Here is a 27,987-nt window from a genome sequence, read left to right as displayed (position 1 = left end):
TCGGAATTCATATGGAATATAACATATGCACCATTGTCTTAGCATTAATGTATCAAAGTACTTTCTTAAATTTATGTTTCATACTGTGTAATGATGTACTGTAAGTTATTTTCTTTTTAATAATAAGAACTGTCTAAATTTATATACATACCTTTCTGGTATTCTGTTCTGCGTCACCTTTATACTTTCCATCATGAAGAGGATAAGCAGCACTATAAACTTTATCATTTAGTAATCTGTGGATACCATACTGTAAAGAAATAACAAATCATGTTGGTACCAGTAACACGATCGGAAATGTACTTTTAGAGATGAATTACTTCCAAACATAGTAAACTATAGGCTTAATCTGTATTTTTCAGAGCTCTTTCAAGCTTATTGAGATCTGTAGTGCAATTTTAATCCTAAAACACTTCTTATCTGGCTACATTGAGAGACCTGGGATTCAAGGCATTGTAACACCACGTCTATAGCAGCCTTCACCGTGCTGACTGAGTTAGGTCAAGGCAATGTTGACAAATGACAGAACATCTAACATAGCATTTGACAATAAATGACTGGAGCTTAGTAGCATATTCTCAATGGTGGAACATAAGAATGAATGAACAAAAGATTATGCTTGTTATAAATCAATGTTATAGGAACATTCTTGGAGAACAAAAATTCAGTCACTCCGGCATCTCTTAAAATATGTACATAGCAATTTGAAGGACTTAACAACAACAACAACAACAACAACAACAACAACAACAACAACAACAACAACAACAACAACAACAACAACAACAACAACAACGACGACAACAACAACAACAACAACAACAACAACAACAACAACAACAACAACAACAACAACAACAACAACAACAACAACAACAACAACAACAACAAATAATAATAATAATAATAATAATAATAATAATAATAATAATAATAATAATAATAATAATAATAATAATAATAATAATACTAATACTGCTGCTACTACTACTACTACTACTACTACTACTACTACTACTACTACTACTACTACTTTGATTCCTCCCGATTTTCTTCCTAAGCAGATTCACAAAGGTATTTGAACTTTTTAACCCTCTGAATCTGTCCAATCTCTGTTTCAAGGAATTGTGGTCCATATCCGTTGTTCATCATGAACTTCATCTTCTCTTTCGAGATCGTCTTGCTAGCCATTATTATTATTATTGTTGTTGTTGTTGTTGGACATGAAAGAAAGCGTGAACTTCACAGCTACAAGATAACTCAAGAAAGCGGGTTTATATTGTGAAGGTACTTACCGAAACAAGTTTGTATGATTATTTTAAGCTCCATTGCACGGTAGATGTGTTTGTTTACAATAGGAATGGCAGAATATCGAGCAAAATATTGAAAAGTTTGCGGTAAAATAATCTTGTTATGAGCAGCCGTCTTGCCAAAGATCAAAACCACTGCGGCAGATAGATGATCGTTTTCTAGTGTAAGCGTTCCTAGCACTCACTCATGACACCATACCGTCGGTTCAAGTCACGGCCAACTAGACTCTCTCATTGGCATGATGGTAGAAGCAGAGATTCAGTGTGATACAGTGGAGTAGCCTGGAGTATCACAGGAAAGCACCCACAATCACCGAAACGCTAGGAGTATTGACTTAAATCTGATTGATGATATCAGTCGGCAGATAACGGAGAATCAATATGAAGAAGAGGTGCATCTTGAGACTGCAAGATCACTGTTAAAGAACATCATAGCTATTCCTCTTAAGAATCTAAAAATGGAAATAAAAAATAGCCTCATGAAGTTGGAAGAAGCTTTAGAGGCTGGAGCAACATGCAGGATGTTGTGGAAGAAATCTACAGAAGAACTAAAGCAGAGATCAACTACCAGGGGCAATTTCTCCGAGCATGCTACGCTTGCTGCGCAAGCGCAATATATTTCTAAAGCAGGCGAGTTAAAAAAAAAAATTACAATACGTACCATATCTGTAATAGATCTGCATTATACAAATCGCATGTTGCGTATATCTTGGTGAGTCCAGCGAGGCTTGCTCGTGTCTTAGGAGCTTCAGCGGAGCTGTCGACACAGCGTGAAATGTATGCGCGCGCAGGTTTCTTCTCTCCAAGGCCGGTTGCAAGCTGTCACGTTTGTAATGTGTAGTTGGAAGCTCTGGTCTGAGAGCTACAGATCTAGTGTGTTGTGTCGGTGAGTAGTGTACTGTAAGTTCCTGATCATCTATTCTGAATGATTTGACGTGCTGCAATGGGTTCCGAACCGTGCATTATTGACAGCTTGTTATCAAATCCATTTTCTCGGAGGACTATCCAAGAGAAAACAGACATTATTAAGAATGGCAGGCCCTGCCCGGCGCTGCTAGATTTAAAGACACAGCACAGGGAGGAAAATAGAGAATATGTACATTAGTTCTCTGTATCTCAATATAATAATACGCACTGGTTGACAGGGTCCAAGAAACTGAATAGACTGTTTTGCTGGCCGTGTTCACTATTTTCTGCTGATAACGGTGTATGGTGTAAAAGTGGCTTTGACCATTTGAAAACCTTGACACTGTCCATTACAAGACATGAGAAATCTGCAAACCATATGAAGTGTGTCTTGCAGTTAAATAGCTTTGGGCGTTCAAGGATCGACCACGGGCTGGATGAACAGAAACGCATCAGTGACCAACTTCATAATGAAAAGGTAAAGAAAAATCGTGACATACTTAAACGACTGATCGATGCAGTGTGTTTTTTAGCAAAACAGGAGCTACCATTTCGCGGACATGACGAGTCTGCAACTTCCGTAAACAGAGGGAATTACATCGAACTTCCACAAATTATAAGTGAATATGATCCTCTTCTGGCAGCTCATTTGAAAGACTCCACCATTCTTAGAGGGACTTCGTCTGCAATCCAAAATTATTTAATAGCAGAAATAAGTTCAGTAATTGTGAGAAGAATAAAAGAGGAGCTTAAACAAGCAACTTTTGTGGCAATGATGTTGGAGGAAACGTCCGATATTATTAGTAAGTCACAACTCTCTACTTTACTCCATTTTGTAGACGAAAGTGGTGAAATTCAAAAGAGGTTTCTTGATTTTGCTGACGTTAGTAAAGATCGCACTGCTGGAGCCCTCTTAAATCATGTTCGTGCTATTTTAAAAGAGTTCAGTTGTGAGGAAAAGATTGTGGCTCAAACATATGACTGTGCTGCTATCTTAGCCGGTCATGTGAATGGGCTCAATAAACTACTTCAAGACCAGTATCCATATGCAACATTTGTGCATTGTTATAGCCACCTATTGAATTTAACACTACAGCAGTCTGCTTCAAAAATCAAAGAATGTACAATTTTCTTCCAAACAATGTCAGGACTTGCTGCTTTTTTCTCAAAGTCTACAAAGAGAACAGCTGCTCTTCGAGATTTTGTTCAGAAGAAGTTGCCAGCAGTAGTACCAAGGAGATGGAATTTTGCTTCACGTCTTATTAATACTGTGAAGGAATATTATGATACGCTGGTGAAATTCTTTCAACATGTACAGGATACTTCAGACGACTGGGATGAAGACACTACATTTAAAGCACAAGGATTTTTCTTCTTCTTACTTAAGTTCAACACTAGATTTCTGCTGGCAGTGTTCTCCAAGATTTTTCATTCTCTGATACTGTGTTCAATATTTTACAAACAAAAAGTCTGGATATTCAGTACTGTGGCAAGAAGGTTGAGGAGCTCTTTTTAAATATCCAGTCTATGTGAGATGAAGATTTTGATAGTTTGTATGGACATGTTGATACTGAAATTGACGTTTATGGAGGACAGCCGTGCTCTAAAAATCGAAGAATTAGTGATGAACCAGAAAAATCAAAATACAAACGTCTATTCAGTGAAATTATTGACAATGTACTTGTCCAAATAGGAGAGCGTTTTAAATGCATAAAGAAATTTGTGTTCTTCGCGCTGTTGGATTGTGATTTGTTTGAGAAGCATAGAAATAGGTTTCCAGACACTAATGTTACTGCCCTAGAAAAGACCTATGGGTCATTTTTCGACATTGTTCGCTTAAAAACCAAATTAAGTGTGATGTATTCATTTTCTGATTTTAAAGAGAAAAGTGTTTCAGACTTAATGCAGTTTATGCATATTAATAAATTGTACATGGGTATGCCAGAAATTTTCAAGCTCATCAAACTTGTAGCAACAATTCCTGCTACTACATCCTCTGCAGAACGTTCTTTTTCAACACTGAGATGCATTAATACATATTGCAGATCGACTCAAGGTCAGGAGAGGCTATCATCATTAGCTATGTTGTCGATTGAAAAAGGATTGATTGAAAAAATTAGATTACAGTCCTCTTTCTATGATTAAGTTATTGATGGTTTTGTAAAGAGAAGCTGCAGAGTAGAGTTTGTTTTCAAGTAGGAAGATCTAATAAATAGTTGCAATTTTTCTGTGTACATAGTTTGACGTTTACTTGTTTGATCACTGGCTTGTCATGATTTGTTAATGATTATAAAATGTGTCTGTTTGTTATTCTTTTGGCCATTCTTGAAGGTGTGACATAACCAGTTTGAATGCATGTTCATGTGATTTAGCGATTATTGGGTTTATAAATTTTATTCATTCAGAACTATGCATGTCCCACCCTACCAACTTTCACGAATGGAAGAGCAAGCCTGACTTTCATGACCAGCATTCGCCCCTGTCAACTACCATGGAGAACAAGGAATTGTCCAGGACATTACCAGTGACAAATGACTTGGAGGAAGACCAAGGAAAATGGGAAATGTTTCTATCCAAGAAGAAGAAGAAGCGTGGAGATAGGAAGCACAATGATATTCCAACGAAACGGGCCAGAAATGATCTTGAAGGTACAGCATTTAGCGAGAGTGGAAAACAACCTTATTCTAAATCAAGGATTCATTCAGAAGCTGTAATCATCAAACCAATGAACAGTAAGATTTTTGCTAATGTTTTGAAGGATATCAGGAACAGGGTTTAGCCGAAAGACAATGGAGCAGACATCCAATTTATCCGCAAAACAAGAGCTGGGGCTATTCCTTGAATTCAATAAAACAACACAGGGAGACAGGGAGATACACAGTAAATCTCTGAGAGATGCCCTTGGACGAGATGGCGATGAAATGAAATGGAAATGGCGTATGGCTTTTAGTGCTGGGAGTGTCCGAGGACAAGTTCGGCTCGCCAGATGCAGGTCTTCCGATTTGATGCCCGTAGGTGACCTGCATGTCGTGATGAGGATGAAATGATGATGAAGACGGCACATAAACCCAGTCCCCATGCCAGTGAAATTAACCAATTATGGTTAAAATTTCTGACCCTGAAAGGAATCGAACCCGGGACCCCTGTGACCGAAGGCCAGCACATTAACCATTTAGCCATGGAGCCGGATGGGATGGCGATGTAAAGGATTTAATCCCCGGAACTACACTGGAGATTCGAGACATGGATAGCGTCACTACCGCTGCAGATGTGGAGGAAGCTGTAAGACGAGATTCCGGCAATCCCCATGGAGAGCTGGAAATATTGGGCACAAAACCAAACAGCTGGGGACAGAAACTTGCCATCTTAGAAACTAAAGATGAGGATGGTCGCCATAAGACCTATCTGTGTCGGTGCGACGTAAAGCCCCTAGCAAAAAAAAAAAAAAAAATGAGGATGCTCAGAAACTACTGGAAGCAGGAAGAATTAAGATAGGATGGCTATACTGCAGAGTACGTGCTAGAACCATGTTACCCCGTTGCTTTCAATGCCTATCATATGGACACCTGGCAAGAAACTGCACAGGCCCTGACAGAAGCAGGCTCTGTTTTAAGTGAGAAGAATCTGGTCATAAGGCAGTGGACTGCAAAAAAGAATAATCCACGATGCATGATTTGTACAGACAAGGGTGTCAATTAAGCTAAACGAAATCATGTTACCGGATCAGGTGCATGCACAATATTTTGTGAAGCTCTTGAAAAGGCCAAAAATCACAGCAAATGATGTGAATCCTTCAACCAAACATGCACAGGAGTCAAACAGCTAACGACCTTATGACACAGCTGATTTATCAGATGGAAGCAGGCATCATTATTATTAGCAAACCCTATCAAGAGAGGGATCATCCAGGGTGGTTTGGGGATACTCTTGGAACAGCTGCAATTTGGATACCAGATCTAGAAAAATTTTCAGTAACAGAGCATGGATGTGAAGATGGTTTTGTTTGGGTACAGATTGGGGAAATCACTATTGTAAGCTGTTATTTTATGCCAAATGAATCTGTTCCCAACTTTCAGATGAAACTTGATGGCCTTGAGGATGTATTACATGGAATGGAAAACAGACTAGTGGTCGCTGGTGATTTAAATGCTCAAGCGTCGGAATGGGGCATGCCACAAACAGACTCCAGAGGATGACGTATAGTGGAGATGGCAGCCAGAATGGGTTTGGTGGTCAACAACATTGGAAACGTGACAACATTTCGACGGCCAGGATGCCAGGGAACAATACCGGATGTAACCTTCTCATCAGAGGATATTGCACCTAAGATTACTGAATGGCAAGTGATCGAGAACTATATGGGAAGTGATCACCAATATATCATCTTTCGACTGCTCCAAGAATCTCTTCAAGTAAGAAACATCTTGCGCAGGCCAGCACGGTGGAACATAGCCGGTATCGACAAGGAAAAGTTTCTTGATGTAATATGGAATGGAATGGGGAACATAACAGAAAAATGTTTTGTTCTTAGAGGGAAAGAAGCAGCTGGTGTATGTGTTGAACTCACCATGCAGTTAATCCAGCAAGCATACAATGTCTCAAAGTCCCAAAGAAAACCACGAAATAGCAAGTGCCCAGCATACTGGTGGACCGAAGAGATTGGTGAACTGAGAGGGAAGTGTCTGCGACTTTGACGCAGAGCTCAAAGGATGAGAGGCAGTATGGAGAATACCTCAGTCACAGCGGAGTACAAGTCAGGAACTCCGTAACGCAATTAGAAAGAGTAAAGCCAATAAATGGTGGGCATTGGCTAAAGAAGTAGAAGATGATCCATGGGGACTAGGTTACAAGATTGTAATGAAGAAACTTGGGACATTTTCTACCCCGAGAATGGATCCACAAACCATTAAACAAATTGTGGATACACTATTCCCAGACCATCCAGAGAGGATTGACTGTGACAATGAAAAAGAGCTGGATGATATACCCCTCTTCACAGTAGAAGAGCTGAATAGAGCTATTAGCTCTCTTAGAAACAAGGAGACTTCAGGACCAGATAGCATACCTGCAGAAGTGCTAGAGATAATATCAGCACTCTGTCCAGAACTGTTGCTGAATATGTACAATCACTGCCTGCAAGCGGGTATTTTTAGTCCCCGATGGAAAATGGCCTAACTGGTTTGGATTAGCAAAGGGAAACTTGGTGGTTATAGACACAGCTGGAAATGGCCTGGAGAAACTTCTGCAGCCCAGAATCCTCTCAGCAATTCAGCTAGTAGGGGATCTACCTGTTTGCCAACATGGTATTTGGAGAAGGCACTCGACGTTGGATGCAGTGTGGGAGGTGGGTGAATACAGCAGAAAGAGCACAAATGGGCAATCATTCCCGTAAATTGACACTTATTGTGACCCTAGATGTGAAGAATGCTTTCAATTCGGCAAGGTAGATTGACATGTTGGTAGCTCTTGAAGAAACTTTCAAGCTACCACAATATCTTATGCACATAATGAGAGACTACTTCAAGGATCACACTCTGCTGTATGATATGAAAGGTGGACAAAAGACAAAACGACTGACGGCTGGTGCAGCGCAGGGATCAATCCTTGGCCCAGATCTTTGGAACATCATGTATGATGGCTTGTTACGTTTGGAGATGCCAGAGGACATGAAGCTTGTGGGCTATGCTGATGATGTGGCTGCCTTGATAGTGGCTCGTAATGTTGAGATGGCTCAAATCAAACTGAACCAAGTGATGCGGCACATAAAAGAATGGATGATGAGTCATAGGCTAACATTAGCAGAATACAAAACGGAGATAGTTCTTGTGATGAGGAAAAGGATTGAGACTCTTGTGCCAATGACTGTTGGAGAGTGAGTGAATAAAACATCTACGAGCACAAAATATCTAGGAGTGACACTTGACTCCAAGCTCACATTCTGGAATCATATTCAGAGAGCGACAGATAAGGTAGTAAAATACATGACTGCACGTAGTAGACTGATGGGAAATATTAAAGGTCCAAAATCCAGTAAACGATGCCTTCTGTGTCAACGGTTCAGTCAGTGCTCCTGTGTGGCTCTGAAATCTGGATGAATCCTTGAGTTTTGCTTGGTATCAGAGAAGGATAGTTGCTGTACAATGGAGAGCAGCTTTACATATTGCATATGCATACAGCATGGTTTCCGAACCTGCAATCCTCATGGTGGCAGCAATAGCTTCAATAGATCTACTTGCATTGGAGTGACAAGAAATCTGGCGTACCCAAGGAAAGTTTGGAAAGAAATGTGCAAAGAAGCATGCCTTCAGTCAATGGATTCATGGCGAAGTCAACTATTACCTCATGCAGCTTCTAAAAGGACATGGATATTTTCAGAAATTCCTGCATAGAATGGGCAGCGCGAGTGATGCAGCATGCATATACTGTGGTGACATCGATGATGTATTTCACACCTTCTTTGTGTGCGGCCATTGGATGATACAGATAAGGTGTGTGGAAACTGAACTGGGAGAACTGACAGCTGATAATATTATTTCTGCTATGCAACGAAACCAGGGTTCCTGGGATCATGTGGCAGTGTATGTGGAGGATGTCCTTTGTCAGAAGGAGGAGAATTTGGAAGTGTACGAATATCCATAAAGGAGAAATCAAAAAAGAAGAGGTCTGAAAGGCAAAGTAAGCATGATATCACCCTGAAGTAATGCGAGAGCAGTTCCGGGGTGATGATACACATTGTGGGAAAAGGGTGTATGGTTTTTTTAGTGGGTAAGAATCCCACACACTTGTGGAGTGCGGACCATTCACAAGTGTCCTTTGAAGATTTTCCACAGTCCCTTATAAAAAAATGTCATCATCATCATTATTATTATTATTATCTGAGGATCATGCTACAATTTCATTTCTTCTTTGTCTGAAGTTTCCTCTTCCTCCAGTACTCCTTCATACGGATGCTATGATGTTTCTTCTATTCATCTGTCCAGTCTCTTGCCATCTTTGCAGTTCTTTTGACTTGAAACCCTTCAAAATTTGGAATCATGATCTCAAATGTTTTCCTGTCGAACATCTGAACTTCCCGGATATTGGACTTCTCTAGATCTTTACAAACTTCTTTAATCAATGTCATCGTCATCTTCTTGTTCCACAGGTATTCGAATAACTTTTTGGATAATCTGGTTTTGTCCATTCTGTGCAATGATAACCTTCTCTTTTTCATGGTCACTGAAATTTTTTCCACATTTTTGTAGACATTGTTGTTCCAAAGTTTCTAGCCGGTTTCAGTCTGGACTGGGCCCAAGATTTTCTGTATTATTCTTCTTTCTATGATCTCCAGCTTCTCTTATTTGTAATTCATCAGGAGGCATTCGCTGGCATACAGACATTCAGTTTTGACTATAGTGTTGTAATGCCTTATTTTAGCATTCCATGAAATGCATTTCTTGTTGTAGATGATTTTAGTTAGTCTATATCCTCTCTCCATTTCTGAGATACAATCGTCTACAGCAGCTTTCTCTAGCCCATTCTCTTGTATGATTTCACCAAGGTATTTGAACTTTCTAACCATCTGAATCTGTCTAATCTCTGTTTCAAGGAATTGTGGTCCATGTTTGTTGGTCTTCTCTTTCGAGATCATCTTGCTTGTGATCTTTTCTAGGATGTTGATCTTTACAGCCACTTCCTCTAGGTTTTTTGAAAGTATTGCAAAATTATCAGCAAAAGCCAAGCAGTTGACTTTGATTCCTCCCAATTTTCTTCCTAAGCAGATCGGGGTTATCCCTTGATTTTCAAGTTCGGTATTCCAAATTCTCACAATCTTCTCCAGGACACAATTGAATAATATTGGTGATAATCCATCACCCTGTTGCACACCTGTCTTAATTTCAAATGACTGAGACAATTCTCCTATGAATTTCACCTTAGAAATTGTGCCTGTTAAGGTTTCTGTGATTATGTTTGCCAGTTTGGTATTGACCCCAAATTCTCTGATGATGTTACCTAGGATCTCTCTGTCCACTGAGTCAAAGGCTTTTTTGAAGTCATGGAAAGAAACCATTATATTTTTGCTGTTCAGCACCTTGTGGTAAATTATTGATTTTAAATTAAGGATTTGCTCAGCACAGGAGCAGCATTTTTGGAACCCACCCTGGTATTCTCCAAGTTGCTTATTTAGGATTCCTTCAGTTCTGTTCAGAAGTACTTTGAAGAGGATTTTGTAAGTGACTGGGAATAGCAGCACACCTCTGTAGTTGTTAACATGTTGTTGCTGCTGCTGCTGCTGCTGTTGTTGTTGTTACAGCCAGCTATAGGCAACAACCAACCAAGCTACTTGTAACTTTCCTCTTTTGAGACTTACACATTTTTCTTTACATTATAGCCAAGGTTTTTCCAGCTCAGGCTTCCCTTCCATTGCTTTTCCACCAATATTTTGCACAGTTTAACAGGATGTGTCTCAAGATTCTTCCTCAAATCTGCAACTTTCTTCCTGAAAACAGTTCTGCCTTGAGTTTATCTTATGAGTGTGTGTGTGAGGGGGGGGGGGTTGGGGGTTATGCCTCCTTCCTTTAGATCTTCATGCACTGTTTAAACCAACAGGGATGAGTTACCCATTTCTCCTGAAAAGTGAGTATTCAATACGTCCATCTCTCAAGCTTCATTCTTTTTACATATCCATAAAAGGACAGCTTCCTGTTTTTGATTGTGGTAGTAATCTTCTTTATTCTCTCATACAGTTTCCATTTGGATCTCAGATGGAATATAAAACCTTCAAACACTTTCTTGGGTCCTAGAATTTTCCTAAGAATCTTTGCTTCCTTTTTTCAATTGTGGGATCTTCTATTTTGGCTAGTGTCACTGCAGTGTAGAGGCATTTTGGTCAGACTACAGTGCAGTAGTGCCTTAGTTTTGTTTGGAAGGAGACTGATCTGGACTTGTAAGATTCCTGGCATAGTTTAAAGGCCATTTCCATCCTTATTGCTCTTGCTCCTAGTGATTCTTTATAACTGCCATTGAGATAAAAAGTCTCCATCCCGGGTACTTAAATTTCTCAGTCCTCTGAATACTTCCATATACAGTTTCAATCTTGCAGATAGAGTCCAATTTTAGCTGAGTCCAGATACATTGTCTCTTCTAATGAGATCATCAGGCCAGTCTTAGCAGCTATATCTTGTAGTACTTCTATTTGTTTCACTGCTGTTGGGAGGCTATCTACAAGGATCACTACATCATCAGCAAACGCCTGCCAATTAAATGTGATACCTTAGTTTTTGCAGCCAACTCCATTCTCTGATTACTTTCTCCAGAATATAACTGAACAAGAGTGGGGAGAGGCCGTCCCCAGCTCACTCAAGAACTTAACTTGTGAATATGTTTATGTGAGGGTCTGTTGGACCAAAGCTAAGGGACTTATTGACTCCCAACTCCATAAGAATTTTTATAAGTGTTTCACAGTCTACTGAATCATAGACCTTCTTGAAATTCACCAAGGTTATAATCATCCTTTTTTGCCTCATTATCCTAATATTTGTCAATGATGTGAGGATGAACGTTTGTTCTTGACATGAACATCCCTTTTGGAACCCTGTCTGGTATTCACCCAAATGTTTATCCAAGTGGGTCCCCACCCTAGTTTGAAATGTTTTAAACAATATATCTCGTTTTGTGAAGGGAAGAAGTGAGATGCCTCTGTAATTATTGACATCCATCTTATCAACCTTCCTGTGGGGTGGGGGAATCAGCTCATACTTTCATTCCTTTGGGATCTCTTCTGTTGCCCAAATATGAGCAAAGAGTCCTTCCAAATTTTTAACCATACTTCAACAATTCTGCCATGACAGTGTCTTTCCCAGGAACCTTGTTTTTTTCTCTCTCTTCAATTATACCCTTGATTTATTTTCTGTCAGGAGGATGAGAATTCTGCAGTTTTTTATGGGTGTTCAAAAAATAAGCCCTTCATCAAGGACCGGTGGGGAGGAGGGGCTCACAGTTCTGGGATTGGCTTTCCTGGTCACTCTCAACCAATACTGTCTGTCTTTGACCCTATCCTTAGACATATTGTGTTTTTTCAGGTCGTTTGAAACACAAGCTTTCCATCTCATTTTTGGTTGTCTCATTGCTGGATTTCCCTCAGCCTCTAGTGGTTCGACTAGATGTGTGACATAATTTTCATAATTTAAAACATAAAAGCTTTATGTTTAGCCTTACCCGCAAGTGTTTGCCATTTTTTTCTATCCCAAACTTATGTCTATTCTACACTGACATCCTGAAGAACCTGTATAGTTTCATCTCTCCAGCACTGCCTCGATCTGTTCCAAGGTCTCTTCCCACGTGGCTGTCCAATGAAGAGTAGGTGTAGTAGGCCATCATTTCATATAATTTGTCCCATCCACCTCAGATGTCTGCTCCAGGTGGCAGTTATACTGCAGTCAGTCTAGGTCTTTCATATCCTGACTGCTGCATAGTTTCCAGGTGTTCTTTCAGAGGCCCTGAGATTTTTCTGAGAATTTTATTTTCAGACGTAATGAGTGAAAAACAGAATTTCATTCTCGAGACCCAATTTTTGGTGCCACAGAGTAGCACTGGTCAGATAATTATTTTGTGTTTCTGGACAACAATTTTGAAGCTTTTTAATGGTAAGACAAAGATAAACACAGGTGCTGAAACAAACAGGAACACAGGACAAACATAAAAGGAGGAAATGATCCCAATGGGATAATAAATAGGAAAGGAACAAACAAGTGTAAAATCCCTTTTATGTAGTTGTCCATCCAGCATTCTTCTCATCCTATACTTACCCCACGTCAAAACTGAAGATCTTTCAACATGGCCCCTCAATGAGTGTTAATGTCCGCCCTCCTGATAAAGCTGAGAAATAGAAACAAGCTTGTCGGGAGCTGAGAAGAGATGGATGTAGAACGGGATTGACAAGAAGAGAGCATACCTATTTGAAGACGGCAGTGTATAAAGATGTGGGGATTGTGCTTGTCCTTTGTATTTCCATATTTATCCTCATCTCCTCTTTCTGTTGTTCCCACACTGACTTGCCATTCTGTTTGTCCTATTATATGTGTTCCTTTCTTCCACATACTTGTTTGTTCCTTTCCTACCTCTCCTCTTATCATAACAATGACACACGATCTGGCTCCTCTTTAACTATATCTCTCAGTCATTACAGGGCTTATAAACGCTCCTTTGTAGTCAATGCCGCTAGACTGTGGAATACCCTCTCTGCTACCATTAGGGATTTGAGTTCTCGTAGAAGATTTAAGATGGATTGCCAAAATCACTTGCTGATTAATTCTGGCTAATTCTAGTAAGTTTTTACAGTGTTCCTTCTTTTATTATTACTATTGTTAGTTTTATAATTATTATCATGTTCATTTATTTATATTGTCATGTTGTACATTCTATAATTATTTCTTTTACTACTATCTCCATACTTGCTATTAGTACTGTGTACGTCCAACCCTTGTCCCATTTCTCTATGGGGTCGGGTATGAGGTGAGATGAATCTGTCCTGGCAGGCTTTTTAAGACTGGCTGCACTTCCTGACATCAACCTCATCAGAAGAGTTAATAAAATGAAATGAATGACATGATATATGATAGTAAGAAGGGAGAGGTCCGGCCCTGCAGTGTGGGGGGCAACGGGTTCGATTCCCGGCCGGGTCAGGGGTTTTTAACTGTAAATGATTAATATCCCTTGCATGGGGGCTGGGTGTTTGTGCCGTCCTTAATGCTCCTTTTCAGGATTGATTTCATTACTTCCATTAATAATGCTACCCAGATATGTAAACTCTTCTACAATCTCTAACCATTCTCCATCTATGTTCACTTGGCTTCTCTTTTTCTCTTTTCTACAGTGAATGACTACAGTTTTCTTTTTACTAATTACCATTCCAAACTCCTTCAGATTTTCATTCCAAATGTCCAGTCTCCTTTGTACTTCCTTTTCTCCCTTTCCCCAAATGCAAATACCAAAGCATTCACTTCATCACTACTGATACTTCTTACACGTTTTATGATTTCATCCATAAATATAATAACAATAATGGTGACAGTGCACTTCCTTGTTTGAGACCTTTTTTTTTGTATAAAATGTTTCAGAGTCACCACTCCCCACTTGTACACTGCTTTTACTCTCATGGTACAACATTTTTATCCTGTTAATTAAAAATTGTATTTCTGTTAATTATTTATTTATTTATTTATTTATTTATTTATTTATTTATTTATTTATTTATTTATTTATTTATTTATTTATTTATTTATTTATTTATTTATTTACAGTATTTATTTATTTATTTTAAATGTTGTGCTTAAGTGAAAGAGAGGGCCTTGAGCCTTAACTTCACCCAAATAAAGATGAATTAATTACTTACTTACTTTTGTTGTCGTTTAGTGATATTATGTCATCAGCATACACAATGATGTTTAATTTTGTACCTACTATGAAATCACAGTCAAGATTTTGAACTTTCTTTAATGCACTTTCAGGCACAATATTGAACAGTATTGAGGATAAACTATCTCCCTGTCTATCACCAGTGTTGACATTAGAAGTGTCACTAAACTGTGTAGACCATTTCAAAAATGTTTCATGCTTCATCTCTTTGTCACCATCTTTACAGACTTGATGTGGGGATACTAGTTGGTAGGGGCCAATGCCCTAGATGTTAGGCCCCTTTAAACAACAAGCATCATCATCATCATCATCATCATCATCGGGATAATAGTTGAGCGTGAATCCCTGTGACTTTCTGAAATATAAAATATATTTATACCACCCTTACTCTATGGAGCCGGCTCTGTGGTGTGGGGGTAGTGTGTCTGCCTCTCACCCAGAGGCGCTGGGTTCGATTCCTGACCAGGTCAGGGATTTTTACCTCATTCTGAGGGCTAGTTGGAGGTCCACTCAGCCTATGCGATTAAAATTGAGGAGCTATCTGATGGTGAGACAGCGTCCCCGGTCTAGAAATCCAAGAATAACAACTGAGAGGACTCATCGTGCTGACCACATGACACCTTGTAACCTGCAGGCCTTCAGGCTGAGCAGCGGTTACTTGGTAGGCCAAAACCCTTCAAGGGCTGTTGCACCATGGGGGAGTTACTCCATGGAATTCTCATTGATTATCCTACCATATCAGCTGCCCACAATGGTTAGCATTAATCCTGGAGAGGGCGTCACGGTCCTTTCGACTGGCTTCAGAGATAAATGTTTATAATTGTTAACGTAGCGGGCAGCTAGCTTCCATCCCCTCAGTACCTTACCTTGGACTCATCCACTATCAGTGTGCATAAACAATTTACCCCTCATGCTTCTCAGTATCAGCCCAAATGCATTGCTTGACGGACCCAGTCTAAAACTCTTGGTGCACCCCATGACATATTCGTGTTTATGAGTTAAATTTTATTTTACTTTTTCTTTTAATATAGTTAGAATGTGTCAGTTTTGTTTTATTTTCATGTAGAATAGTGCCTTCATATTGAACCCAATTGGTTCAAGTCATAGGCATATGAATAAGATGTAATGAGAAAATAATATATGGGAAAGGAGAGTTCATATTGAAGCAGCATGTATGTGAAAATCTGGCAGGCTGAATCATGTCTTCAACGGTACACGTGTACAGGATTGGTGGATGTTGTATCAGAGAGAGCAGTGGAATTTTCCATTTGGTAGAGAGAAAAACTTGATAACGAGATGAGACAGAGCTAATGAGATTTACCGGCGGAGATTTTGAACCGATGAATCACAAGACAGTACGCAAAGGAGTAACTGGTATGGTAGCAGTAGCACCAGTGTCATAACACTGCAAAGGAAGGTTAAATACAGAAGAGATGATTACAAAACGTAAATAAGACTCTTATAATTCCGTAAAAATTCAATTAACATATCCTGGCAGCTTGTGAAGTTAAATATGTGATCACCAGAGACAGGAAGTATGGTGCAATAAAGAGGGGAATCCCTGACGTGTGTACCGTGGGCACACGAGTTTCATGATGCCACGCACTCATGAGGAGCTCACTCTGAATACTGAAATTGAATGGTTCGGACGTATTTCTAAGATCGTCACTTGAAAAACGTGGAGTTAACATTGAGCATTTCTGTAGGCAGGAATAATAAATTTAAACACTGAATATGAACTTAATCCACAGGAATTTTCCCATAAGGGAATTATTAATGGTTAATTGTCACAAATTAATACATATAGTTGTGTGAAGTGCCGAGCCATTTGTTATGCAAGCAGTGTGAAATTTTATAAGTAATGCAGTTGCAAGTCAAGCTAGAACTTGTAATTAATATTAAATAATAGATTCGAGTGAAGAATATGCTACAGGCTGAACTGTTACATGAATGGAATCTTGAGAGGGATTATTTTATTGTGTTTGTTTAAATTGTGTGATAATTGATACTGTATGTTTTCTATGCTCAGTGTATTTTGGCTTGTGCAGGACACGATTTACCAATTGTGCCATGAATCAGATTGTTGTCGGGACAGTGCACTTCAGAAGAAGAACCATGGAGGAGAGCCCTAAGGACTGTCATATTTCCAACATCATGATGGAGTAAGTGTAGCTCAATGGACTGACCCGATGGCTGAAATGGTGCATTGTTGAATCACAGACTGACGCGGACAAGGATGAGTACATCTGATTTTATTTAATCTCAAAGACAATAACTTCTGGCCAGAAGAATAAATTTGTACATAGTAACTTCTTGCATGTAATATTTAAATTTGTTTGAGTTAATTATAGAGCAATGGTCAGCTAGTTTAGTATTGTCCCCGTCAAATTTGGTCATAATTAGAATATTTGCTATAGGCCTGCATTGAAAATTTATTGTTTGCCAAGAGCTAGATTTTGTCATTCAGTGAGCTGTGTTAGTGTGTCAGGCTGGTTTTTACCAGTTCAGAAGCAGCAAGTATTGATCTGTCTTCGATCGAGTGAGGGGGAGATCACGTTACGGACAGGTTCCTCGAGGCTAGAGCGCGCGTGCCAGCCAGCAAGCAAGTCGATCTACTAGTTTCTGGAATAGTCGTAGTCAATTAAGACACTGGCAAACCAATGGTCGTCTTGGAAAATGACACATCCCTGAGCAAATGGTATAAAACTTCGTACACACCTTAAATTTTTCTCTTACTCTTATTGACTTACTTTTACTGACTTATTCTTCTCTGCGCTGCTTATGTTACGTACTTGCTGTTCGCCGGACCACGTGGAACTTAATTAAGTTCTACAGATGATAATTTTCTATGCTACTTGTGACTGTAGTACTTTAAAGTAAAACTTCACTGTGTGACACTGAAAATTTAGAGGATTCAAGTTTCTATTTCACCACACGATTAGTGAACATTTCGACTGGTGTGTGCATATTTTAATGCCTGTTGTGTCAGTTACAGCTTAATTCTACGTGCACGTGGCGAAGACCCAGCTCGACGGATCGTCGACACCTCAAGATGAATCTTCTTTCTTCAAGATTCATCACAGTTTCATCGTGGGACGTCAACAGCTGTGTCTCCATGAGCGGCTAAATATGTAAGGCGATTCTGGCATGGGGAAGGTGAACGAGAGGGAAATGCCGGAATGAATCGGACCTCAGCCAGAAGTCGAATACCAGCCAACATTTGAGTATCCATTTATTATATAATATCTTTCTCATCTATGTAATAACTAGGTGATCTTTCTTCCTTAGATCGTAGTCTATTAGTATTTGCTGTAGTTTGATTTATTTCCATTTTACATTCTTAAAGGTGGTGAGGTAGATGAGTTACCTGTGTGACTCTATTAGAGTAGTTTCTGTAGTTGATCTTTGAATGGTTTTCTCAAGTGCAGGATTTATATGTGTAAAAATCATTCAACTTGTGTTAAACTTTACCTGATTTACATGTGATATTTGAAATATCGGGATATAGAATCGTACATAAACTTTGTCTATCTATGCTAGTTGCTTTACGTCGCACCGACTCAGATAGGTCTTATGGCGACGATGGGACAGGAAATGGCTAGGAGTGGGAAGGAATCGGCCGTGGCCTTAATTAAGGTACAGCCCCAGCATTTGCCTGGTGTGAAAATGGGAAACCATGGAAAACCATCTTCAGGGCTGCCGATAGTGGGGTTCGAACCTACTATCTCCCGAATACTGGACACTGGCCGCAATTAAGCGACTGCAGCTATCGAGCTCGGTCATAAACTTTGAGAAGTAGTGTTGAAGTGAGTGTCATCTATGCTTTACTTGCAATTCTTTAGGATCGTGTCATCCATTTTCATGACAATTTCAGAGGGACTGATATAATCATTGATAATAATAATAATTTTCAAGTATGAGACCGGGTTAAAAGGTAATTTGATGGTCATGAGCCATAAACTAAATTAGATATTCTCGAATATGATATCTGATGTGCTCTGTAAATTAATTGTGCCTGGAATATTGGTGATCCTGAGGTATATAATTTGAACAATTTGCTGCTTGTGTCTTTGGAACACAGTGAGTTATAATAAATGTTGAGCACGTGTTGAATGCATTCCATGAGTGTAGGGAATAATAAAGTAATTGAGGCTCACGAACTATGCATTTGCGACTTAATAACCCATATAATGGTGATGATTATTTAATTCTATTGGAATCTTTGATAATTTTCTGGAATTTAGATGGATCGTCGTTGATCTTAAATGATTGTTTCAATGAAAGTGATAACTCCAATTCGATCACTGGTCACTAATTAAGTTGATTATGCTAATGGACATTAGTCATCTACCTAATCTTACTGACCTGACCATGTTTAAAAATAATGGAATAACTAATTAAGTCAGGATTTGTATGTAAATAATGTACATAAAATTCGTGTTACCTTTGTGTGAATGAGATGAGTGAATGAAATAGTTATAGATATTTTCAAGTGTTCACTTTTACCTTGTGCTCTAATCCGGTCATGCGTTCAACGCGATGACCCAGATTATTCCAGCGTTGGTTTGCCACAGTGTTGAGTTGACTGAAGGGTACATTAAGGAAAAATTTGTTGAGATTAAGTCCAAGTAAGACTAGATTTGAATTTATTTTCTTTTAAAGCTGATTTAGCCGAAATATCATTTAGTTAAGAATCAGCAAAGGCACATGATTTATAAGTGATTTATTAAGGAATTTTCAATTGATTTACACAAGATTTATAGTTAATTTTCAATTGATTTCTAATTAATTTTCAAAGAGTTTAAATGCTGTGCAGATAGAAATTAAATGTCTACAGATGACATAGTTAACTTGTAAGCCAGGGAGGTAACAAATAATAATAATAATAATAATAATAATAATAATAATAATAATAATAATAATAATAATAATAATAATAATAATAATAATAATAATAATAATAATAATAATAATAATAATAATTACTAATAATTACTAATAATAATAATAATAATAATAATAATAATAATAATAATTACTAATAATTACTATTATTATTATTATTATTATTATTATTATTATTATTATTATTATTATTATTATTATTATTGTTATTATTATTATTATTTATTTAGCAAGTGAGTCATTATTAAATTGAGAATTTATTAAATGGAATACATCAATTCCATGAACACGATTGTGTGATTATCAAAGATAAATGTTATCAGAAACTTCAATGACAATTAATGATAATAATAATTAATTAATTGTGACTTCGAAGTAGACTCATATCCGATAATAGGATTTCTTAAGCAAGTAATGTAAACTGATCATTAGTTAAGATTGACCACATGTTAAATCTTTAATGGATAAGTGGAATTTTCAAGTTTTAACTGCCAGCTGATTTTGTAAATACTAATGTGAGATATAGGAGGCTCAATCCATATTTTAATTTTTAAAGGCAGTAAAGGCCTAATCTGAATTTATATTATTTTTCTTTCAGAGCCTAACCGTTGTCTACGTCAATGAAGATCATTCTGATTTATGTAAATTCACTACTAGAAGACAGGATACAATGAAATTATTGTAAAATTTTAAATCCAGCAAGAATATTTTTGTTTCAAAAGGTGTTTATGTGAATAAATGTTAGAAATGTTGTTTTAAAATTTATTCTTGTACTTGGTCGTCCATCCTTTTCCCTTAAATGCCTCTAGAAAATTGGAAAGCCATGAACGAACGTTCGCCCTTGGGATCTCTCGCTCAGTGGCTGAGTTTAGCCAGGTAATAAAGGGGGCAGTATAAGTCATTTTTGTCGTACTAATGCCTTGGGGGTGTTTATTTTTGTGTATTTATAATTTTTTGTGTGATCGTGTCAATTTTATCTTCAAAATATATTCTTGAGTGTGTGTTGAAATAATCTTCTTCCAATGATATATAAGTGTGTGCTAATGTAATAAAGATTAGATGGCATTATGTACAGTTAAAGTAGTTTGTGGAAGCATGTTAGTTGTATGGCATGCTGAATGATTATTTTTGTCCTTCGAGAAAGACCCATCAGTGTTTTGCTACTGACTTGAACCAGTGGCCATCTTTGAATATTACAGTTTATATTTAAAGTCATCATACAAGGATAAGTGATTTGATTTTGGTCGAGATAGCAATCTGTGCTGTGAGGTAGTTCATGTTTTTTGACGGTTCTTTATTGTGTTTATTTTGTGATTTATTGAGATACGATATATTTAAAACACTCAGAATGGCAGTGAGAGGAAGAAAATAAGCGATAAATATGAAATGAGATATTATCAAACTGATAATTGAAGGCAAGAGACTGTGTATTCCTGATCATAGATTTTGGGGAATATTTTGTTAATTCTGGTGAGATTTGAACCAGTGGATGTTGTTAGCCCGAGAGAGGTGAGATTATAAGGTATTTGGAAGGAGACTGAATGAGCTTGCCTTGCCATGGAGATAGCGTGAAATGATGATATATATGTTATGCCAGAAATAGCATTGATAGATAAATATTTACTCTCAAATTAAGAATCTCCTCGCTGCTGCGTCTGAATGTGAAAGATTATATCCTGTTGAGATAGGGTCATTGAAAATTAATTATGATGTTATTTTATACAATTCTCAATAGATTAAGTAGAACCACAGCACAAGGTTATTTGAATATTTAACATCATCTGAATATCGCTTTGGTTAGAAGGCAGGGTATTTCGGGGTGGTATAATTGGATATCTTGTAGGACATCGCTTCGATTCTCGACCGGGTCATTGGACTAGGGTTCTTCACTGATGGTTGTCATCCTGGATTTATTTGTTTATATGTGTGATTTATGTGTCTTGTATATGTATTTTGACAACGCAAACTCTGTTTTGTGGTTGTTGTGATTTATTGATTGTGGACTCAGTTCCATATGGTTGACAAGTCTTGAGGCAGGGGTTCCATTCCCACTGCAGTAAAGCCAGTATAGTTGTAAGTTTTGGGGAGATTGTGTTTGTTTATATTCCATAGGGCCCTTTGCTACAGATTTATTATTTGTGATTTTATTAATGTATAATTTCCATGTTGGTGGAATATAGCAATTAGACAGCTGGTTGTGTTTGTTTATGTGATTGAATTTTTGGTTGGATTTACTCATGTCAGTATTAGATCAGATATACTCGTTCAGTCCGTGTTCGGTTCGGTGTAGTAAATTGTAGGAATGATTCAGCAAAATTTATGATTTAATTGGTTGATTCAGTTAATTTAATTTAACTTAATTTGGGATGATTTACTTTGATTTTGATTTGATTCAATTTTATATAATTTCATTTAATTTGTAAAGGATAATACAGGTCAACTTTATATTTGTAACAATGATGTCAGTAATTTAATGATGAAATCCAATAAGAGAATAAACAAAATTAAATGATATGTAATGAGTTACGTCGGTAAATGCCTGTGTGATAAATCACGTCATAAAGATGGATCCTAAAATCAGGTAAATGAAGTTTCAACCATTCGATATGTATTTTTCTTAGGATTTTTAAAATTTTGAGAGAGTATGGTATTATGTCAGACATTTAATGAGTGGAATTGATTTTTTAGAAAAAAACAGACTTAACAAATTCAATAAATAAAGCATTTGTGCTATATTGAAAAATGATACTCGAGAGTTATAAACAAATTTTGTAATATCTGTATGAATTATGAATGGGTTTCAGTTGACCTTGTGAGTTTTGATTAATGATTTTATCCTTTTTTTTTTTTGTTACTCATGTTTTTGTTTTCCATACCAGTACTGCCAAAGTTTAAAATAAATTAGTTTTGCAAAAAGTTCTCATTCATAATCATTTTATTATTTTTTACCCTTTTATCTTTCCTGCCTATTAATTTAAGTTTAGTTTTATTATACTTTTAAATATCACCAGGAATCACCCGTATACAATCCTGGGATTGTAGCCAATGCCCAACTTATAGGCTGGAAGGGTAGAGTACATACTGAAGTCCAAGCAACATGGATAGAAATAGGGAATGAGAAATCAAAAGACTATTAGAAAAGGAATATTTGCCTAATGTGAGGATTGCCTGAAGAAGAGCAGCTCTCTGCAACTCCACAAGAACTAGAAAGACCTGGAAGATGCGCCTATTGCAACTGAAAAGAAAAAAACCAGTAAAACCAAAACTAGATGCCGTGTATGCCAGCAACATATCTGCAAAGAATACTTAGCAGTGACATGTGTTCGGTGCTGTACAGAAAGTCAAGAATAAGGTGATGATGCAGAATGAACGTCAATTGTTTAACATCCAATTTTTGTATTGTTAAAACACCTTTGAACATTATTTACAAATTGGTTCAAAATTATTTACTAGTTTTGTAAGATTAAAAATAGTTTTTGTGCCTAATTTGTGCTATTTTTTCCTGACCTGCTCTAAAAGTCCATGCATGTCTAATCGCGGGGTTATTTTTATGCACCTTCTCCAGGGTTAACCCAAGTTTTGTCAAGCTACATAATGTCTATAAAATTATGCTATAATTATCTCCCTTAGAAATGTATATTGACAGACTATTTATTCAGTTCTCCATTAGGATGTATTGGTAATTTAACAAAACAGATTTGTTATGACACCCTGCAGAAGTATCCTATGTAATTTACTGTTGTGAGGATGTTTCTTATTTCATAATATGCAAAGATATGACATTTATAATGCTTAGGAAATAGCTGGAGAACAGCAACTTGCCAAGTAAGCACGTGTAGATGAAGTGCACATAAAAGAAACACATGAGTATCCTGTTGGACAAATATAAAGTTGTTACTTGTATCTTCTTTTTATGCTTCTCTTCTGGGGTTGCTAACCCAAAGACTTCTTGCTGTGTGTCTTCTAAATATATGTTTAAATTTTCCTATCTTAATTGTAGTATCTTTGCCTACTTTGACTGCAGCCTGAATACTAACATTTTATTTACAGAAATGAGGAAGCCACTACTGTCTCTGTCCATCTCAAGTACCCACTTATGTACCATATAACAACTCAAGCCTGCCCCTTAGAGTAAAATTTTTATTGCAATCTCTTTCTCTCCTCCCTAGCACTTTTCCCAATGAACAGAGTCTGCTGTTGTGTAATACTGTCTCCATTCTCCCTGTTGATGGCATTTTCAAGATTTAGATCTGAAAGCTTGCATATCCTCTTTGATGTAATCTTTCCAGTGCTTCATAGGCTTTCCAAGTGACCAGTGTCGCCCTGGGTCGAACTGAAGGCCTGTTTTTGTCACAAGCTGTCATTGCTTCTGATGAGATTATCCTACCACCAGGGTCTAGCCTCTCTCACTTTCTTAACAATTTTGACTATGTCAAGTCTCTGCTGTACATTCCAATTTCTCATGTGATCATGAAAGTCAGTCCGAGTGTCAATCTCAGCAATTTCATCTTCATGTTATGGATGGCCTGCTCGAGACTCCTAGTTACTGGACAAAATTTTGCTGGATGCATTATAACCTTATAAAGCTTTGCCTTGAGATATTCAGGCATCATTTTAATCAGTGGCGTCTGGTGGTTTAAAAGTTCAGTGGTGTACAATTTTTACCAATGATATACTGTGATTACAGGCTAATTTTCAAATACAGATACATCAACAATCCTTTTCATTATTTACATATATTACGCCCACATTGGAGCACTTAAATCAATACATTTGAGTTAATTTCTTCTTTTTCTTCTCCCAGAACTTTCTCATCCTCTCCAACCTGGAAGCCCTTTGTGTGTCTGATATAGTATATTGTTTCCGTTCAACTGTTTTTAGTTTGAGACTTATGCTTTTGTTCTTCAAAATCCTCTTCTCTTTTCTGTCTTTGATTTGTTACCGAGTTATACCCAATTCTACCAAATCATCCTGAACTTCTTTGAACCAATTATTATTGATTTTATTTTTCAAAAAGTAATCAAATAGTTGTTTCAATATCCTGGTGTCTGGTAATATTGATATGTGACAGAAAAAGGATATTCTTCTTTTACGCATTGTAGATATTATTGATTCACATTCACGATAGACAATGTTGTTAGGCAACAATCTCCACTGTCCATCAACTTGATGCTTTTATTAATAATTGTTCTAAGAATTCTTCTATCAGTTTTCTGTAATTTGTCTGTTGTAGATTTTACATTTAATTTGAATAAAGTTTCACTAGCATATATTGCCTCTGGTTTAACTATGGAATTATAGTGTTTCAGCTTAGTGTTTAACGAAAGAGATTTTCTTTTATAGGTTGGCCAGGTAAGTCCTTGTGCTTGTTTAAACTTTGTTCTGTGTTCTATTGCTTCTTTTTCATTTGTGTTCCATGTTATTATTTCCCCAAGATATTTGAATTTCTGAACAATTTTAATCTCTTTATTACTGTTCAGTTGAATAACTGGTAAATCAACTTTAAAAGTTGGTATCATTTCTGTTTTTTCAAATGAAATTTGTAATCCCACTTTTTTTGCTATAATTTCTAGCTGTTCCATTTGAAATTTAGCCTCTTCTATTGTATTTGCAAGTAATGCTAAATTGTCCGCAAAAGCAAGGCAGTTGAGTTTAATATTTCTACCGATCTTGATAGTTGGTTGGCATTTCTTGTTCCATTCACGCATAACCTTCTCCAATGCACAATTAAATAACAATGGTGAGTCCGTCTCCTTGGTGAAGTCCAGTTCTTATGGTGAATGATTCTGATAATTCACCTCTAAATTTAACTTTTGCCTTCGTATTTTTAAAAGTCATACTAATGAGGTTAACAAGTTTTTGGTGTAAGCCAAATTCTTTAAGGCTTTTTAATAATGATTCATGATGAATACTGTCGTATGCTGTTTTAAAATCTACAAACGTGATGACTAGACCCTTATTTCGAACTCTTTGGTGCTTCATTATCCATTTTAAACTAAGGATTTGATCTGGACAGCTTCTACCTGGTCGAAATTCTCCCTGATATTCTCCAAGTTCTTGGTCGAGTTGTTCTTGGATTCTTGTGTATATAATCTTGGATAAAATCTTGTATGTAATATCAAGCAAGGATATCCCCCGATAATTATTTGTATCGGAGCGATCACCTTTCTTATGCAGCGGGTGGATTATCACCGTATTCCATTCCTCGGGAAGCTTCTCCGCGTTCCAAATATCAATGATGTATTAATGTAGGTTTTTCATTATTAAAAATACAACAAACATTTTACATTTCTATTTTCAGGAATATCACTACAACCCATTAACTTTCTTTTTATGTAAAAACTCTTTTACCATATTGAAATGAAACACATTGAGGTAGCCTAATTTCGGTATTGAAAAAAATCCTCTTGTAATATATCTGGTTTTTAAATTAAACGTCGCGTAGGCCTACCCATTCGTTTCACCTCGGATTTTTCTTCAGCAGTCCGTTGTGGAAACGGCCTAAGACATTAAAGGCTGCACCGAATTCATGATCTGGCAAAATACCACTAACTGATAAAAACGCACACACTGACACAAATGTTTACACAATGAAATTAATAAGCTTCTTAGCTTGTACGCACATAACAAAGCTCATGACTATACTGAAAGAAATGGTGGTTTTGATTTTCAGATTTAAGCTATTAGTCATATATCCAGCAGATGAACTTCTATCCAATATCGCTAGATGACAGACTCCCACATTGAGCAGCAATGGTCCCTAGCGACTTTGCTAGTAGTTGGTTATGTAGGAGGAGCCAGGTTGATAAACCTCCATTTAAGCCATGTATAAGAAGCCACTCTTATCTTTTCCTCTCCCCGCGCAACCCTCTAGCAGCCTGAAAGCACCCCTCTAGCAGCCAAGGTTTCATCCTACCTCAGGTTGACTTCCTGCTGCAAACTTTTCAACTCATGCAGTGAACATCTAAGAGTACCAGCTTGTAAAGTCTCCTGTAGTCAATATTTGCTCTTTCAAGCTCTTGAAAGGTTTTTCTTGTAGAATGAAAATACAGTAGTTGAGTAATCTAAATTATAAAACTTTACCTAAAATAAACATAAAAATTAATATTGGTAGTGCAAACCTACAACCTTATGGAAAACTGCCCCTGCTTTTAATGTATAGGATACTGATAACTTGTCTCCACTTGCACCATGCAGCACTGATACTCATTGGATTTATCAGAGATGGTGTCACTGTCTACGGGAATCATTACCGCAAGATATTCAAATGCGCAGGGCAGTTCTTTATTGTCCATGGTCTTGGTTCCTTTGGTTGAGGGCCACAGTTGAGATACTCAGTCTTTTGGAGGTTGGAGAGCATTCTGTTGTCAACTAGGCTGTCTTTCCAATTTTATGTCTGGTGCTAAAGAGCAAGATGAATTTTCTGATCAATTACCTCATCATCTACATACAGAAGGGTCCAGAGGTGTAGTCACTGCATATCAGCTGATGCATTATCCATACAGAGGAATAAAAGTAATAGCGCTGATCCCTGATGGACACCAACAATCATGTTACAGGGCAGAAAGATCCTAAATGGATATCGAACGATGCTTGCGACGTTGTGGTAGAGAAACTCCACCAAGCTTACAAACACCTCTTGGATTCTGTGGTGCTGAAGAGATCACAAAAAACGGTAATGTGGTACTTGATCAAAAGGATTTTCTGCAGTTAGAAACATCACAGACACAATCTTCTTCTTTTTACCATGTCTTCCCACCATCAATAAATATGGATCACATCTGTAGTACTGCATCCGTCACTAGTGTCTCAATAATCTGGTTATATGGTAACATTCCATCTAAGTTGGCTGTCATACACTCACTTGAATATCTTCATGTGTAGCACAGAAGACAAGTTAGTAAATGAGTCGTGCAGTCGGTGGTGCCACTTTTCGCTTTCCAGACTAACAGTCATACTGTAGCCCATATATATGGAGGCTTGTTCTCGGTTATACTTTGATTTGAAAATGTAGCAAGATATTCTGTCCCATGCTCTCCAAGATCTTCCAGATCATGGCCAACTGCCTTCCCATTGCAATATTGAGGATTTTTTTCTGCTGAATAAAATCTCACTAAACTTTTCTCTACATTTCTATCATTTTATTTAATGGATGAAAGGATTTCATGAAAAATACTGATGTGGCAAAATATGGGTTTTTGTAAATATTTCTAAGAATGAAGACATAAACACAGAATAAGAAACAGAAAAAATGAAAATAAACTTATAATAATGAAGTTGACCATGTTTAAAACTTTTGCATAAGATGAGAATCTTAAAGAGAAGATTAAAACTAAATATTACCTCCTCATCTCCATCTCCAAACTTGGTTCGTTCCATGATGTTCCAAACAATGTAACTTCTCTGAGAAGATGTGTAAATATGATTCTTCTTAAACCTATTGAAAGAAAGTAAGTATATGTCTAAAAGT

At 37.3% G+C, this 27,987-nt stretch overlaps 1 long non-coding RNA gene across 1 annotated transcript; it reads right to left on the bottom strand.

Moving 5' to 3' along the window:
• Positions 1-165: 165 nt before the first annotated feature.
• On the bottom strand, positions 166-27,936 carry LOC137498918 (uncharacterized). The gene is made up of 3 exons (XR_011017942.1): positions 27,861-27,936; positions 22,670-22,752; positions 166-250 (listed from the first exon to the last, which is right to left on the bottom strand). It is a non-coding gene; the product is annotated as an uncharacterized lncRNA (long non-coding RNA).
• Between the last annotated feature and the right edge of the window lie 51 nt (positions 27,937-27,987).

This window comes from Anabrus simplex, chromosome 3 (genome assembly GCF_040414725.1).
Source record: "Anabrus simplex isolate iqAnaSimp1 chromosome 3, ASM4041472v1, whole genome shotgun sequence".
In the NCBI taxonomy this organism is placed as follows: Eukaryota; Metazoa; Arthropoda; class Insecta; order Orthoptera; family Tettigoniidae; genus Anabrus; species Anabrus simplex.
The sequence above is the reverse complement of the archived record's forward strand: the minus strand, read 5'-3'. Positions and strand labels throughout refer to the sequence as shown.